Source organism: Temnothorax curvispinosus, unplaced genomic scaffold, assembly GCF_003070985.1.
Source record: "Temnothorax curvispinosus isolate PA1 unplaced genomic scaffold, ASM307098v1 QBEX01018224.1, whole genome shotgun sequence".
In the NCBI taxonomy this organism is placed as follows: Eukaryota; Metazoa; Arthropoda; class Insecta; order Hymenoptera; family Formicidae; genus Temnothorax; species Temnothorax curvispinosus.
In genome coordinates, this window is record NW_020228004.1 from 554,545 (window position 1) to 572,495 (window position 17,951).

Genomic DNA, 17,951 nt, shown 5'->3' on the forward strand with positions numbered 1-17,951 from the left:
CGGGCGCCACGTGGAACTATCCAGGCGATCCAGGGATAGGATCGTCTCACTGCCAGCAGCGACGGACGATCCTCGAGCGCGACGTCTCGTTTCCAGAATGTTGTAAAGACGACGTGAAATCGATGGCCCTTCCACCTCGGGACGCAGAAGACGAAGAGGATCGAGGCACGTAGGTGACGACGGGGATGACGTTCTTAATGGTTTCCTCGGCACGCGACGATCACCACCACCGAGGACGAGCAATGAAGGTGGCCTCCTGGTGGATATTCGGCGGCGTTGACGGCGACGTAAGGCACGGTGCGGTGACACCGCGACGACGCTTAAGTCGGATATTCCGCGGCGAGATAATGACGACAGGATATCCGGTGTGGGGGGTACGGGTGGTCCTTTGGGGGTGGCGTCCATGTGGGGTGGATAGTCACCTCCCGCCTTCCCTCCCGCCTGCGAACCGCCTCTTCCTCCTCCAGGACTTCCTCCTTGTCCTCGAGGTACCCCAGTATTCGGTGGTGCCCGCGGACACCACCCTCGCGCGCCGCCAAGTTTCACCGATCGACTCCCACGTTCTTAGGTTTCGTGGGTGCAGGCTGCAACAAAGAGAGACCGCGATCAAGTGTCGTTAACTCTTTTGCTCTATTGTTAGTTTAATTAACAAGCTAATGTCAATGAATTTTCCTGACATCTTATACCCAAATTTTAGTCTCCCTTTGAGATCTACTTCTATAAAATAATAAAATAACATATATAATTTATATACATATAATAAAATTTATATTATATATACGATCAATATCCATCCGGAGTAATTTTGAAAAAAACGCAATTTTAAGTTTTATAAGACATCAAATAAGTTTACGTTACAACTGTTCTTGATCAGAACAGATAAGAATTATAAAAGTTCTTTGAAAATGCCACAAGATAGTATGATCAGATCAACTTCAACAAAAAGTGGACTTTGATCGTTTTTTTCCTGTACCCTTCATATATGTAGGTATATATATTTAAAAGTAATAACTCGAGTAATAATTAAAAGTAAATTTTCAAATATATATAATTTTTTTTTAAATAAAAATAAACTACTTTTAAATAAACATCTTTTCCACGATGAGACAGATATATTTCGATATATTGATCTGCTTACAAAAGATTGTTCTGTTCAATAAAAAAGAGCGGTCGAATACTCGGCAGTAAAATGAAGGAAAATGCGATGGAAAGCTCTGACGAGATGGAGAGTCCGGCCTATCGATAAGGGTCTGTTCATATAAAGGTATTCAATATTTGATGTATATAACATCAAATATGCTGACGTCTCTTCTGAAAGAACGCCATGCGACCAAAGAAGCTAGATGACATGTTTGACAAATGTGCGAACTTCTGAATAATCAAATATCACAGTACCATGATGAAACAATAGGCACTATTATAAATTATCACGAAACAAAGTTCGCAAATTAGTATAATCAACTTTAAATTAAGAGAGTGATTTTCGTTTGTACAATCTTCGTTAAAATAGATATTTTACAAGTCAACAGTAATTTACATATCTAAATATTTCATTTAAATGCACACAATTTAAAACACGCAGTGATACAAATAATTCATAATTTCGATTAACCTGTGTGAAAATGTTACGGTTAAAGCTCTTATCTCAGATATCATGTACGTGAATCGGCAAATAATTATCAAGAATAATATTTGTTTTTCTTTTCGGGAATAAAGACTGATAGATCATCATGACGTAAATCGTATAGTCGTTAATTTATATATTTTATTGATTAAAAATCCAGGTGCTTCTTTATCTTCATAAATAAACTGACATATGATATATTGTGGAAATAATTTGTATACCAGATATTGGTGTTTATACGTATCTGTGATGGAAATATATACACGTTAATATCTAGCAATCATATCGATTATCATTTACGCATTCATTAGTTATTTATTAAATACTTCTATTTGCGTATATCTATATATCATTTGCAGTAACAAGATATACACGTAGGCTCTACTGTTTCTAAACACTTTCACCGTCGATCAACATTGAACGCAGTATTAGATTACACTATTACAGTTGACTTTAAAAGTATTCCGTTACGATAATAAACAGTTCTGTTACGATAAACAGTTCTACTGTGTTGGACAAGTAATCACTAAACAAATAAACTAATTAATCATACACTGTATGATCCCCTTGCAAGCTAGAACTCAAGGAAAGAAGTAGCTATAACACTTCTAAATTTTTATAACGTCTGATTCGAACATTTATTAATTATTAAAACGTTAGCCCCGTAAAATTAACGATTTAAACAAATTAACACGATATAAAATTAACAACGCAATCAAATTGTATATCGGACACTTAACGAATACGTATTGTATTTAATGGCGGTCGGTCACGAGAATAGGGCAAGCTGACGAACGTGGAATATGGAACGCATGAAATCCAGTTCTCAATCGCGTATCTCAAGGACACATCGGCATAAGCCGACACACCGCTACACCGCCGGCCGGGCGACCGTACGACGGATCAACGATACACACAGGCCGATGGTCAATCGAAGCTGAGTCGCGCCAGCTTACCACCCTCGTTACGTATTCACGTATCCTTGATTCACAGCAAAGTTTTGTCACGTCTGACGTGTCCACGAAGGAATCGTTTATTCGCAAATTGTAAGTTCCTTTTCGGGGAACATGAGTTAAGGGTTCGCGTTGTGGCCTTGCACAGACGGTTTAGGCCTCGCGTGCGTACCGTGGATTCTTTCGGGGGGGTCACGTGCGCGTTTGTGATCGGAGATTGCGATGGAGGCTAAGAGATGTATGGCCCGAAGATTGTCACGAGAATTTTTCTGTTTTAACTCTCTCTCTGTCGCTTTACACTAGGTTCTTTTTTTTTATTCTAACATCAGACATCTGTTGACTCGTGTTTCACTTTTCGCAATAAAAAAAAAATGATTTAAATATATTAATTAAAAATTATATAATCCGCTTGTAAGCGACACGTTCCTCGTTGAAAGGTAACTGTGTTTCTAGAGAGTTAACAATTTTTAAGACCTCATACGCGTCAGAAACGTTTCGCGAATAACCGCGTAGCTTCTCGTGCCACGGGGTAGGTAGCCGTGACGTCGTTTGAAGGTTTCAGCTGTCGGCATGAATGAGGCCTTAACGTATGCTTTATCGTCCGTACGATGATAATTGAGTTAACGCCGTGTGCGGCGTGTGTGGAATGAAATCCAACCCAAGGCGGTATCGGGCATCAACTTACGCGAGCTCGCTTAGCTCGTACTCGGAATTAAATCATCGTAATGAATTAACGGTTAACGTAACTCTCGCACACCAACGCCGAGCCTCGCCGGCGCGACATCACTGACTTGATAATAAAGATCGGATAACGCGGATAAAGCTATATCTCTCCGACCGCACGAGTTTCTGCAGCTCCCATAAATCATGCGGTAGAGTGAATGAATATATACATATATATGTATATTATCGATCTTTTCACCGAGGGTATTTCACAGGTCGTGTATCAATCATTTATAAAGAAAATGATATAAGTCCTCTAACTTTATTTTAGTTTATAATGAAACTTGTGAATTTAATATACGTTGCATAAGGACAGATTTATTCACGCGTTTCGCCAAGGCTTTCAAAATTAAAATTTTGGCACTGGCAAGATACGCGTCTATTAATCTTAATTAGTTTTAATTTTGACAAATGTATAATTCTTTCTTGGACGAATTTACTATGGCAGTTAAGCGAATTTATTAATAGCAAAATCCATTTTCAACTCGCAAACTGTAAAGTATAATGGCAGCACGTGTAACTAGGTACAGCTCGCCTCGGATCAATACTTGGAATATTTCTTTACTCAAGTGGCCGAATATTTAGAGGTTCTCGTCGATCAATATTGTAATGGGAAAATAATAGTAATGTCATACAAAAAGTTGAATAAATAACTTATATTTATCAGCTTATGTGAAAGCAAGCAGCGGAAAAGTAGTGAAAAATGAATATAATCGCAGCAGATTATCTGCTATAATTACTAATGGGTATTTAAGTTCTGTAGCTAATGCGAACAGTATAATGTCCTTTTGCTAAGACTGTTGGTTGTGCGTACAAGACGATAGAAAAGCTAATCTTAAAGCAAAATTTTCCAAGATAATATCTACAATATTCCATTTTGAGAATACTAAATAAACAATCAAAATACGCGTAATTCTTTTCAGCAGCCTTATCAAATTCCAACATTCTCGTCGCGTATACATATTTTTTATATTTTTATATTCATATTTTTCAAATAACTCATATTTTCCATATTTTTTCAAATTAATTTAAAGATTATTTAAATTTTTTTTTAAAGTATATTCATACGTAAGATATACATGTTGAGATAAAAAAAACATTAATAGATTCTCTCGTGAGAATCATTAGACGTCAAATTGCGTTCTTCGACGTGAAAGCAGGACTTGTTGGGACCGTAAACATTTATATCCTCCGAAAGCGTTTGCACATCGATACGTCGAGACGTATAGTAAATGTTGCACGACGATAACGATACGTATCTCCCTACGTCGCGTATATCATAACACAAAGTATAGCACTGGTCGTAAAGCAATCGAGATAACAAAATCAATGTGCTAACGTCCTAATCATCGCTCGTCCTTTCGATGAGTGACTTTTTAACGGTTCAGAGCGTAGGCGAGGAAAAGATACCGGAAAACGAGAACGTAGACTTCTACATAAATATGATATAATCATGAATATGAAATGAGTAATCGAGTTTAAATATAAATAAGTTTGATATGATTATGCTGAAATGCGCATAAGTATAATAGCATGGATTATTATCTCCTCTTGTTATATACCATGAGTAACTAAAATATAAAACACACGCTTATTCATCGTTTTGTTTCACATTAAAAGTCCACATCACGCAACTGAGAAAGAAAGAGAGAATACGCACAAAAATATTAAATTTTATATATTTTCAATAATTATATTGCAAAAATATCCTGACAATTTCACCCGAAGATTTTGGTATCAAAATATCAGCAATCTTCAATTATTATTATTATTATTATACAAACGTGCGTTTCCCACTTATCGCTAGTCATTTTTTCCGATGCTGCTAGTTTTGTCAACTCAAAAAATTATAAATATTTTTATTTAAAATTAATGTTGTTTGCTAATATCAAAAAATGTTTTGCAATTAAATTATTACGTATTAATTATTAAAAGATATCAGACCTAAAAATGTATCCACGAGAAATCACAAAACATATAAATCATCGAAAAGAGAATGGATTAATTCGCATTTTCATTTCTCATTAGTTATCTCAAGAAGCGATGAATGTATGATAAAGTAACTCGTGTATGAACTGCCTATATTGTTACTAAAGACTCGAGAGTCTCATGCAGGAGTGCATGCATATTGCAATGCATGTACCACCTGTTTGCGCGCGCCTATATCGCGACGATGCATGTGCGCACTCCGAATCTTTTATTACGTTATTTTGTCATCGTAATTACGTATTACAATTTTATGTGAATACTTCGCATACTTTCTTTATATAATATCGAAACATAAATATCATTTTAACGCGACAGGTAGTTACACGCACACACGTGGCATTCCTTATATATATTTCTCAGTTTGGCTAAGATCCGAGTTCTATCAGGTCCTAATTGACCACATTCTTCTCTACTACTCCTATATCCAGAAACCCTCCAATGTCCATTATCAAATGCAGTTGAATTTTTATATAAAAGTTAATCATCAGTTTATATTAAATAGCGTAATTTAAATATCAAGCGCATTTTACATATCAATTGCGATAAAGTTTTTATTTCCACTTCTTTTCTATGTTCTTTTTCATACAAATTTAAAAAAATTAATAAGAATTTTTTCTTCACGTACAAACTTTTCTCCGTAAGAACATATGTCGCAAGGAAAAAACTTTTAGCGATTATTCGTAAACTTTCGTAAATAATTATAACGATTGCAACGGCCATGAGATACCAGCTTAAGATTAGACGTTCAATTACACAACTATTGACCAAAAATAGTTCACAGTTGTGGGAGTAGGAATATTGGAGAAGGGCATCGGTGTCAAACATCGTAAAAACATTGTTTGAGTTGTCATTTTCACGGCTCATCGACGTGTGCACTGTTGCACATCGTTAAACTAAAGCAGACGCCCGTTGAAAGACGCAATATTATTACGCAGCCTGCTCTGACCATATATATTTAGGAAAACTCAACTTCGTCATGTCGAGTGCCGCGACATGCAATCGGCACGTTCGTAAGGCGAAAAGTCGAGTGCACGCAGTCTGAAATCTGAGTCGGGTCTTAGAAATTGCCAGTCGCAGAACCGGTAGTAAATCATACTTCCCCGAGCAAACAACGAAGAAACATACTAGACATTCAAATTCACGAGAAAATCGTTTTTTTATGCGTAGAATATAATGAATTTTTTGTACGTAATTTTAATATTATCGTTTGCTAGCATATCATTTAATAGCATCTAGTTTACGTAACTCATAAGACGTAACGCCTACATACAAAAAATTCTTATTGCGTAAAAATTATAATTTAAGATTTAAAGAAGAACCTGTAAATTCGCTCTTGTTATAAAACTCACTCGAGAGCGAAGTTTCTGAAATCGTCATTTCGGAAATATGCGGAAAGTGCCAAGAATATGAACAAAGTACGTGGAGGAGATTACAATGCTTCTTTTTTCATGAAACGAAAACATCTCGCGCGAATAACGAAAAGCTCGTTGAGAAGATAAGCGATCCGGTGCACGCACATTGGTGAAATCACGACTGGCGTTCGGCCAGAATCGCTGTTGACTTTTCCACGGATTGATTGCTATTCCCCAAATATCCAAGCTCCGATCATGACCTTTGCAGAAGAGATCAAACTTTTGCAGGCTGTTCCCGAAGTTGACGGAGTGCGTAATTATGCGTCTCAAAATATGGAGCAATTTTCCATTTTGAAAATGTCACGGTCATTCTCTCAATTCTCTACGCGTCTATCAATAAATCAATTTTCATTTATAAGTTGTGTAACGCGTAATCGTATAGCTGGGATCGGTATTACGTAGCAATATCTATAGCCTCCGAGAAAAAGAGAACGAATAGCATAATATAGAGTAAGAGAATACGAAGTTCCGCTTATTATTCAATGTAATAATTAAGAGACAATTATATATACGGCCAGACTACAGTAGTGAATCTTATGCGACGATCTGCGGTCTCCGCTCGCGTTCCTTACGTAAACTCACGCCTCTCGTACGTATATCTAACTGTCCATAGAAGAAACGTGCATGAGCATCCAAGAAAGAGTAATGTATCGCGCAATACAAACGACATTGTAACGTCATCTTCATTGATCGTTCAGTGGCCACGAGCAACATCGTGCAACTCGTCGTCCTCGGAACATGGCGAGAATAAATCGTTTTAATTCACGAGTAAATTCGATTTTTTTTTTTATACAAACCCATTTTTACAAAACACGAGCAAATTTAGCTACTTCGCACAAATTCATCTTCACTTTTAAAATACAAGTACGAGAAATTAACCGAATGTTTCTAAGGCGTGGAATATTCGGTAATAGGCGCGTGTAATTAATAAAGGGAGATGTATTCCTTGTTAAAAACTAAACTCATCTTTCCATCAATTCGGAGCAACATAATTGTCTTCAGTTTTCAAACTCTTCAAGTTAAATATTATAATAGCTACATTATACAAAAAGTTCCTGTTAAAAGAAAATTAATCTAATTATACACATTAAAAAAAATTTATCAATCTTAAAAAATATTTAGTCCAATACGAGCAACTCAACATGTTAATTAGTTAACTAAACATTAGTTGTTTCAACAATTATTAAATTGCACTAAAGAATTAAGGTATAGTGCATCCATTTATGTCAATCTTTAAAATTTTTTAATCAAGAATTAATTAATTCAACTAATGTTTAGTTAAACTAACTAAAATGTTTAGTTGCTCGTATCGGACTAAATATTTTTTGAGATTAACAAATTTTTTTTCTCAGTGTAGAAATATAGTTTTTTGTCATTTTTTATTATAATATTCCAAAGCTGCCATTTAACTTGTAAGAAAAAAATCGTTTTAATTCCTCGAGTAGATCGAATATACATCAAAATACGTTTGTTTACTAATCATTCCTTATATACCGTAAAAATTAAATAGTTAGTAAAAATCCTACACTGGAACTAAAAAGAAGATTAGAAATTGAGTTTTTTTTATGTATTGCAATAATAAATGCAAATCCATTCTTATAACATTTCTCCTTTTGCGTCAGGTGTTCCGCACGAAAGCGATAGGCGAGATCACGAACACGCTCACCTTGCAGACGGCTCCTCGTCGTCATATCTTGGCATAGTAAGACTTTCATTTAGCGCGTTCGCTCTTCGTGACCGTCGGAAGAAAACTTCGCCCTTCGCGCACACGCTCCTCCTCGCTTCACCCACACACGATAGACAGCAAACCGCGGCGCGAACCCCGAGTCTCAATCAATCAGTGACTTTCTCCGATCACTGCTCTCGTCTACGTAATCGCCGCGGCATCGCGCCATGGTGGAATTCCCAGCGGAAACTTTACGCTCGCGGTTGAACGTCCTCGGCGCGGCCGCCGTCGTTGCCGACTCGTCCTCGCCTCACACCATTCTCTCCTCAATACGCGATATTTATCGATACTCCACGTGAGGACTTGGCTCGCGACGATCGATTGAACTACCCCCGCGGGGTCAAGGTCGCGGGAAGATCTTCAATCGAGCGATCAACGTCGAGGATGAGCTCGCTCGAAAGCTTGAGAAATCTTTCGCGTCGCGAGAAAAGGAATCATTCGTTGTCGAACCTGTTTCTCGCACAGCGCGAAAATATAAAGGATACGACGAGAAACGGAGCGAAGAAAACGGCACCCCGATTATCGTTGTAAAACGGTTTGCCGATATCACCAGACACACGCCACTCGAAAAAGTGACCTTGCTCGCGCCGATTAGAAAAGCACCGCAAGCTTTGAGCGGTCAGTCGAGAGAAGACCCGGTCGGTGCTCTTCTCGTTTCTCCTCTATCGTCCCAAGTATAAAAATCCCCGGCAGAGCGGTATACGATAGCGTTCCTCGATATTTGCAGCGTAAATCCCAGCGAGGTTATCAGTCGCTTCGCGAATCCCGCGGCGTTTGTTCGTCGGCGAATCTGCCTGTGAAATCCCAGTCGTTTTCTTTCGGCTAAAATTGACAATGACGCGGTTCACGGAACGGGAAAAGCACTTGGACTTATCGTTCGTCACTGCTCCTCGCATCCGGTCACGTACGTTAGGCGCGGCGGAGTGTCGATCGCGTGTCACGACGGCTCGTGCCGAGAGCGACGGAGTGACTCCGCTCTTCGACGCCGTATATACACGCGATAGGCCAGACCGTTCGGAGGCGCGCGCCGTACTCGACTGACGGGGCACTGACGGGACGGGCGATTGAAGGCGGCCGAGCAAGGCTGGAATCGCGGCACCGCGCGTCGCGACATCGGCCTCCACGACGGTGGAAACCGCCGCGAGCCTCTTACAACAGGACAGTTATCAGAGAACCAGTTAACGGAACACACACGATGCAATTGACGTATTAAATAATATCGATTATTCTAACCGCATTGTTGCAAAATAAGAAGTAATTAGGAAGTAATTATCTAAACAAAATATAAGAAAAAAATGAGACAAAGCTCTAATTAACATAATTCGATATGACTATAAATAATATTTTAAATACAGTTAAATGGAGAAAAATTATAGGTTTATTTCTTTTTTGCAACAAGACATGCACCTTTCATCTTTTGCCATAGTCATCGTGCGATAATAGTATCGAGAAATAAACTCCTTTTTGGCAGAAAATTATCTGATAAAAGTCAAACCAATTAACGGATACAATGGAACGATACAATTAACATATTAAATAATCGATTATTCTAAACGCATTGTTGAAGATAGGAAGTAATTATTTAAATAAAAATATATAAGAGAAAATGAGACAAAGCTTTAATTAACATGATCCGCATTCGATGTGACGATATTTTAAATGAAGTTAAGTAAAGACGAATTGTTAGGTGTATCTCTTGTTTGCAGCAGACATTAAACCTTTTATTTTTTGTCATAGTCGTCATGCGATAATAGTATCGAGAAATAAATAAACTCCTTTAGCAGAAAAAAAATTATCTCAAAATCCAATTAACACATAAAGTCAAGTATATAAAATAATTTTATATATTTTATAAGATTTGGTAAATCGTGCGAAACTAAAAAAAGACAATTACTCATAATTACAGTTCTCTCATTCAAATTTGGCATATTTTCCATGTAGAAAAATGCTGCGAAAAAATAAATGTAATATTTCAGTAGGTGCGGATGGAACATTTGAAAAGATTAAGCGATAAACAAGGTTACTGTGATACACAAAAGCATCTCGGACAAAAAAATCGAAGCTAGGTCACTGAGAGTAACAAAGTGCTGAAATACCATTCTAACCATGCTAATGCATGACACGATTGACATTTTAAAAATGCCAATCCGCGACATTTTGCCCGGCATTGTCCCAAATATTATGGCACGTCCAATATTGAAGCAGTATACATATATTTTTTTTTATTCTCACGGGTGCTATAACGCATTGGTAACATTGATGAAAGAATATTGAAATTCGTTATAACTTATAACTATATATAAATAGACGCAAAAATTCAATTGAGGAATACCAAAAATAAAGAAAAAAACCAAAGAAGGAACTTCATCTCCCAACGTTAAAAAAAATGATTAATTTTAATCAACTTTCGTAATTTATCGTATAATGTCACCTTATTTTACATATATTTATATATGTAGGTCCGGAAGTATGTTCTGGGACTTTTATTTTTAATATCGGTATATTCCGGGACATTTGGCAGTTTCCAGGACTGTCCTGGAAAAAATTCATGTCCTACGACAATTTTCGGGATAGTTTTTTGAATCTGATTACATATGTTCCAGCGTTATATTCCAGGACTGTACATTTCAAAAAACGTAAACAGTCCCGGAACATACCTCTGGACCTACATATATATATATATATATATATATATATATATGCGTGCTGATGGCACATTAATTTCACTAATTGGGATTAGATACTCCACGTATCGTGACACCGAGTTCGTCCCACTTGTGCGAGTTGATAATTAAGTTCTCCGGAAATGTCCGCGAACACCACAGTTGTATTATTCAGCGAGCTGATATATAATATTTACGAGCAATTCGGTAGAGATAGAGAAATTGGAAGTCGCGTAATAAAAAAGGCTGAAAATCTCGACGATGTCAGAGGTTTCTTGGTCACACGTGTTTCGGGTATTATATCAGGAAAGGTGCGTCGGGCACAACGAAGATGATACATCATCGCCACGACAGTTTCATTTGTCTGACAAAGAACGGAGCCATTTCAATTAAGCCAAGTGTCGTCGGACTTGAGAATCGCAATCATGTATTCTTTCAAAAAAAAAAGTGATTTATGATGTAACAAAAACAGGTGAAAATAAGCACGCGATCTACACAAAAAGGCCGGGATTAGCCTCGTGCAAGCTTGTTACACATCGTCAATTTTATTAATTTGTAAGTGTGACTCTTTCAGTCGTGACCTTTCCAACGTGCAATTAGTTGCGTAAGGTACTAGTTATATAAATAATTAGAGCAAATGTTACGGAAAAGTTATTCAACAAAAGCGCGTATCGGTCTTTACCGTTATTATAAAGTAAAGATAATAAAGTAAACGATTAAATGAAACATCGTTAACAACACACGGCGAAAGTTAAATATGCGGAAAACCATGTATGTTCCTAGCGTATCGATCCGCTTTTTAATCACACGTATGGCTTAAATAACGGGAAGATGATAATCGATAATTTACAGTTCTTTTACTTGACAGAGCATGCATAAAAAACAAACGTTTTTAGCCTATAATAGTGTCTAAAATATTATATCTCGCAGGATTTTCAGAATCACAGTGGATATTCATGTGTCGATAAATACTATACCCTCTCATACGTAATAGCAGCTAGGTCAATCGATGCAATATATGTATACAAAAGTATAGCGAGTAGATCAACTAGCTCTCGCTCTTATATATATGGTCTATGCACACGTATTCAATATGACGATAGAGCGTTATTACATAATATAATAATATTTACACCGATCTCTCGCACGCGATAATGTCTGCAGTATATATTAACCCTCCCTCTATAATAATGTCATAATGTGAGATGTGCAAATATCAGAATATATAGGTACATATTATACATAGTATTTAAATGGTATATTGCTGCAGTAACATAGTCGATGTTCGGAATATCAAAATAATAATATAATTAATGTGATATAAGTATGGTTAATTAGTGGTATTGGTTAATTAAATTACACCGACCAATTACACTAACTTAAATAAATTTTTTAATATATGTTTTAACAAATAAATTTTTGTATAATACTAAAATTACATCCATATTATTTACACACACGCACACACACACACACATACAGTTAAATTCGTAGTGTCAAATTATATTCAATTTGAATCGTTTTTAACCATTCCTATAGGTCGCCGCACTGCTCCTACTCAATATGTCGTTAATTTAACTAAATCAATAAAGTTAAAATAATACTGTTTTGTGTTAAAATAATAAATTTTGACATACATAGTAGTTAACAGTAACAAAATGTTATTTAATTCAACGTATTGATTTAAATTTTATTCGTTAATATTTAACAATGTAGCACGTGTTATAAAAGGCACGCTCGCGAACTAGCAAGAGCGATTTTGCGAGGGGTAATTTGTCCTCAAAATTAGTGGAATCTACGATCGGCGCGAATAAAATGTCGATAACATAATGTCGAACGATTAATGAAACTAATGCACAGTTAAATATCTGTTGTGCAAGCGTATAACGAAGGCGTGCCTCCAACGTCTCTCACGCGTTCATAATACATCGCGACCATCGCGACCTTGCAACGTGTCAGCGCCTCCGCCCTGATATTTTGCGCGAGATAACGTGATAGTCCAGCTGCTTTACGACGAGAGAATGGAGACTTGCCACCGAATTGCTTCATTTGCATAGTAAATAGCACCTCGGCGCGTCGGCGAGGAAAAGTTGGCAGTCTATCCATCCCTATAATTGCACGATTTATAGACAGCGGGTCGATCATCCGTCGCGACGGCGCGTAAGTCTATATCTTGATGTATACGCGAAGCCTACAATACGGTTTGTAAAGTAAGCCGTCGATGCGTCACAGGAATAGATCAATCGCGATTTAATAATTGCGAATCGCTCGTCTACGACTACTCTGAAAATCGCGCTTTTGTAGTTACAGTGCGTTTACTTGCTTCCAAAACACATTTTAATTATTAGAACTGTATTATTATTAATTTTGATTTACTATTTGATTGATTTATTACAACGCGCGATTAACATTAATTATTATTAATTTATTTTATTCAAATAAATTCATATTAGTTCCAAAATCCACCAATCGACTTGCAGCAATCCCTTTTAAATACGAGTAATTACACCGCTATTGTACGTTCGGGTTTTAATTTTAATCTAAAGAGTTAACTTCGATGTAGTATATTAATTCGTGTAAGCTTATAGATTTTATACAACAAAAACATTTTATACATAGATGTCCAAATGCTGTGGTATCTATATCGCACGTAATCAAAAAGTCTCAAATTGCCATCCGTGACTGTGGTCAATAAAGATCCTGCGGTAATGCAGGAATATTAGCTCCTAGAAAGCGGCGATTTTCAAAGTAACCGGGACAACCCCCTGTGTGATGACCGAAAGGGTAGGGCCGGAGATAGGAAGGGTGCGGCAGCCAATGATAGGTATTGTCCCATTTAGCTTAACTCACGTTTATTCAAGTTAAATGCGACCTAACCTGCGGTTTCTTTATTACACGATAACGAAAGATTAGCATCAGAAGAATAAGGCAACCGCAAAAGATACACAGCAAATTTATATACTAACAATCTTAACAGAGCAGTCAGATAAACATTACTTATCAACGGAAAATAACTTTAATCAAAAAACTGTTTAAAATTTAATAATATTTGTCACATGTATACAAACACTTGGAAGAGAAAAAATAAAAAAATAAAATTCTGTCGAAATCACGTCAACAGTTTTGTGACCACAAGTTGATTCGTCATCGAGTTCAGAACATTATCAACAAAACGTCTAAAAATAGCCATAAATTTGGTTGTAAAAAGTCACAATATCCAGCGTTGTTACCATCGATATGTTTAAAGTCCAACGCGATACGTCGGATTTAAATCGGGATTTACTACTGCGCGTAAATTAATTTTATACCAGCGACTTTTTAACGTGCAGTTAATGCGAATAAAAAATCATCTGAATGCTTTCTTTTTTTTTCCTCTCATATAGCAACAATAATATCGATAATAAAAATAAAGTAGATTAGGTTCTTTGCAGTACAAAGAGAACATATGTAAAGCATATCCATTCCACCATTTCGATATATGCTTGTTTAAAGATAGCACGAAGGTTGAAGTTATTTAGTCATATTGATATTGTATTTTGGTCATTTTAAATATATTAGATGCTTATAATAACAAATATTAAGCATAATGGATTTTAAGTAGACAATATTTTAAAAATAATTCGCTATTGTTTCGAATGTTAAAGGGATTCTCGCAGAGGCAAGTTTCTGCAAGTGCTATTAATTTAGTCACGAATGAAGATTGAACATGAGATTTCACTGACATGATAATTTTTAATGTCCTTTTATCGCAATAAAAACTTCATCGATAATTTGCAAAATGCTAATGCTGCAATGCAATTAAGAATTATGTATCTTAATAAAAATTAGCTTGCATAAAATATTATACAATCAGATTAATGTCTAATTAATGTCTAATCAGATAATAATGTTTTATTTTTTTAAATTCAATTTTCTTAATGCAAAATGCATTATATATGTTATATTTATATTAATAATATTTTAATGAGCTCTGCTCGCACACATTTTTCGAAACAGAGAACATGAAACAAAGAGAAAAAAAAGTACAGACTTTAGCTTCATAAAATTTGTTAGCTCAAACAAAAGTGTTTATAGTGAATTACGCCTGTTCTGTATCTTAAGTACATCACGTGTTAATATTTGCACGTAGATTTCCGCGTGAATGTCCGCGAAGATCAAATACGACACTCGGGGAAGATTGAGCGTAATTAGAAACCGTAACAGCAAATAATATCTCTGACTACGCACTTTTTATGCTTACATTCTAAATATGTATTTCATTGAAGCGCGATGATTTAACCTTAAGATTAGATGCATAATACAGTGGCTATCCATTTTGGTGTTCGAAATGACAATGCGCATTTTCTCTCTCAATGTAGATTATTCGTGTGATATTTACGAGGATTCGGTGGAGAGAGAGAGAGAGAGGTGTGCCACCTAGTCTGATAAGATAAATCGTCGATGGGATGATAAAAGTTCCCTGCAGCATTAACAGAATAGAAAATTATATCTCACGGAATGATCTTACGATTTCTTTTTGTACGGCGATTAGAAATTGCAATTAAAAAAAATCTTTTTAAAAAAATAAATAAATAAATAAGTGGGATAAAAATGGAGTAAAGGAATAACGCGTTCTCCAGATTATATGGCATTTGTTTGATATCGCTTTGAATGTAAAGTCGGTCGCGAAAGGATTTGACAGATGTTTCTATGATTTTAAGAATACTACTCGACAGGTGGTCGATTAACAAACGAGAGCTACGTGACAAAATTACGCTACTATTCGTTAGTAAACACTGGCACACCTGTTTCTCTCAATCGTCAAATTCCAGAAAAATAAAGCTGCATATTTCTGTGGAATCAATTATTGAGCGAGACTATATAGATAATTAAATTGCGATTCGAATATCGAGAAGCCGCATCTTACTTTCAACAGGAAAATCGTAAAATATTGTACACGTGGGATTCTATTTGACCGATATCTTATCGCGATTAGACGATGTGATACGATGTCTTTTCCTCCCAAGGCACAAGATGTCTTAGAGAAAACGTGAATACTACTTTAGTAGTCACATTTTTGAACATAGAAAAAAAATACAATTAATTAAAGAAAATGCTATTTTCAATCGGGTTGGATCTTGGTAACCTAATAATAATATTTATTTGTGAATTTTGTATACTTTTTTCAACTCAATAAACTGCGCGTTGATTATTTGTTGGTCGTCAAACACAACTTTTTGTTGGAGTAGTAACTCCACCTACTTAAATCGATAATCGATTTAACTTTTGATGCTAATAAGTATCTTTATTAAAATCACTGTAAAGAATTTACAGTAAAAATTTTTGCGAAAATGGCATCTTCTCTAATTAATTGCGTAAGATTCGTATTGGTTTTGTTTCATTTATTATAGAAAAAAAAATCAAATAATTATATTATCTAAACATCTAAACTAAAATCTTTTTTCACATTACCGCCTGCATAAATTCCAATAAAAATTTTGTGAAAGTCCATTAAAGATTGAATAAAAAGATAGAATTTTCTAATTATGCTGTTTTATATAAAAATCTTTTTTTCTTTTCCATTTCTTTCGCGGAAAGGAAATTGCATTGGCTAAAAGATTCTTAGACCAGGACAGCGGAATTAATTATACAAGGCACCTAGTGTGTATAGTTAATATATTAATATTTTAATAATAAAATTTTCGTTATTTTTGCACAGAAATCGCTCCGCTGACTATTGAAAAATAACGGATCCGGTCGCTATAACGCATACAGTAGTGGCTAACTGCAAATGTTGCACAATCGGGTATCGGTATTCGTCACTGGTTATCGCGAGAGCCCGGTCGGCCGCTCCGCTAATTGATTCCATGAGACTAATGATGCCAGTCACGTTTATCTACGAACGGAATGCGTCGTCCAAGTGCGCGTGCACCGAAAGCGTACGAGAGCTCGCGATTATAGCGTCTGGTAAGAGATACTTTCACTGCCAAACGCGATTAAATGAAAATATCAATAAATAAGAGACGTATTTAAAAAATTTGTAATAAATAATGAGCTAAATAACTAGATAATGCAATAATATTATTAATTATAACAAAAAGATTAATAAATTAGTTACAAACTACTAAGTATATATTATAGAAATATTTTATTAATTCATTCTTTATGAGTTTAATTATTTACTTTGTGAAAGTAGACGCTGCGCTTATATGGAAGAGAAATTAGTAACAAAATTAATAATTTTAACAACCAGTAAAAAGTTTGTCATTGTTGTGCTATACTCTATCGATGTCTTAATAATATTCACGGTGCCGTTGATAGTATAGATTCTATCTCGACTTTCATTATCGTAGATGAAATGTTTATCGATGCGTACCACGTACCACGCGAATTTAATGAATCCCGACGTGAGATCGATATCTTCATTGTGCTAGGCGACGCACGTGAAGATTTCTCGCGAAAGAACGAGACGGGTATAAAGCTTCTTTTTTTTCCAAGAAAGGCGATAAAGTTAATTTCCTTCACATACGATTATCGTATGTCTCGACACGTGTAACTTTATTTAATATTTTTAAAACAGGTGTGATATACATTCCGGGTATCATGCACATACATATATAGAGATACCGTTCGATATCCTCACAGTATGTTTGATCTAAAGTTTGATAAGGTTTGATATCTCGCTTGATTATAAAATTTTTTAAATTGAGTAAAGATCTAAGTTTCTTCAACGTTCTCGCTTTAAGGTAGTTGTATCGCGACAGTATTAGTCAAAAATAATGGTCACACTGCAATACGATAATGTATGAAAACTCTACTTATCTGTGTAAAACTTTTGACTGAGCTTGTACTGTTTTTACTGTTTTCACTCGCGTCAGTAAT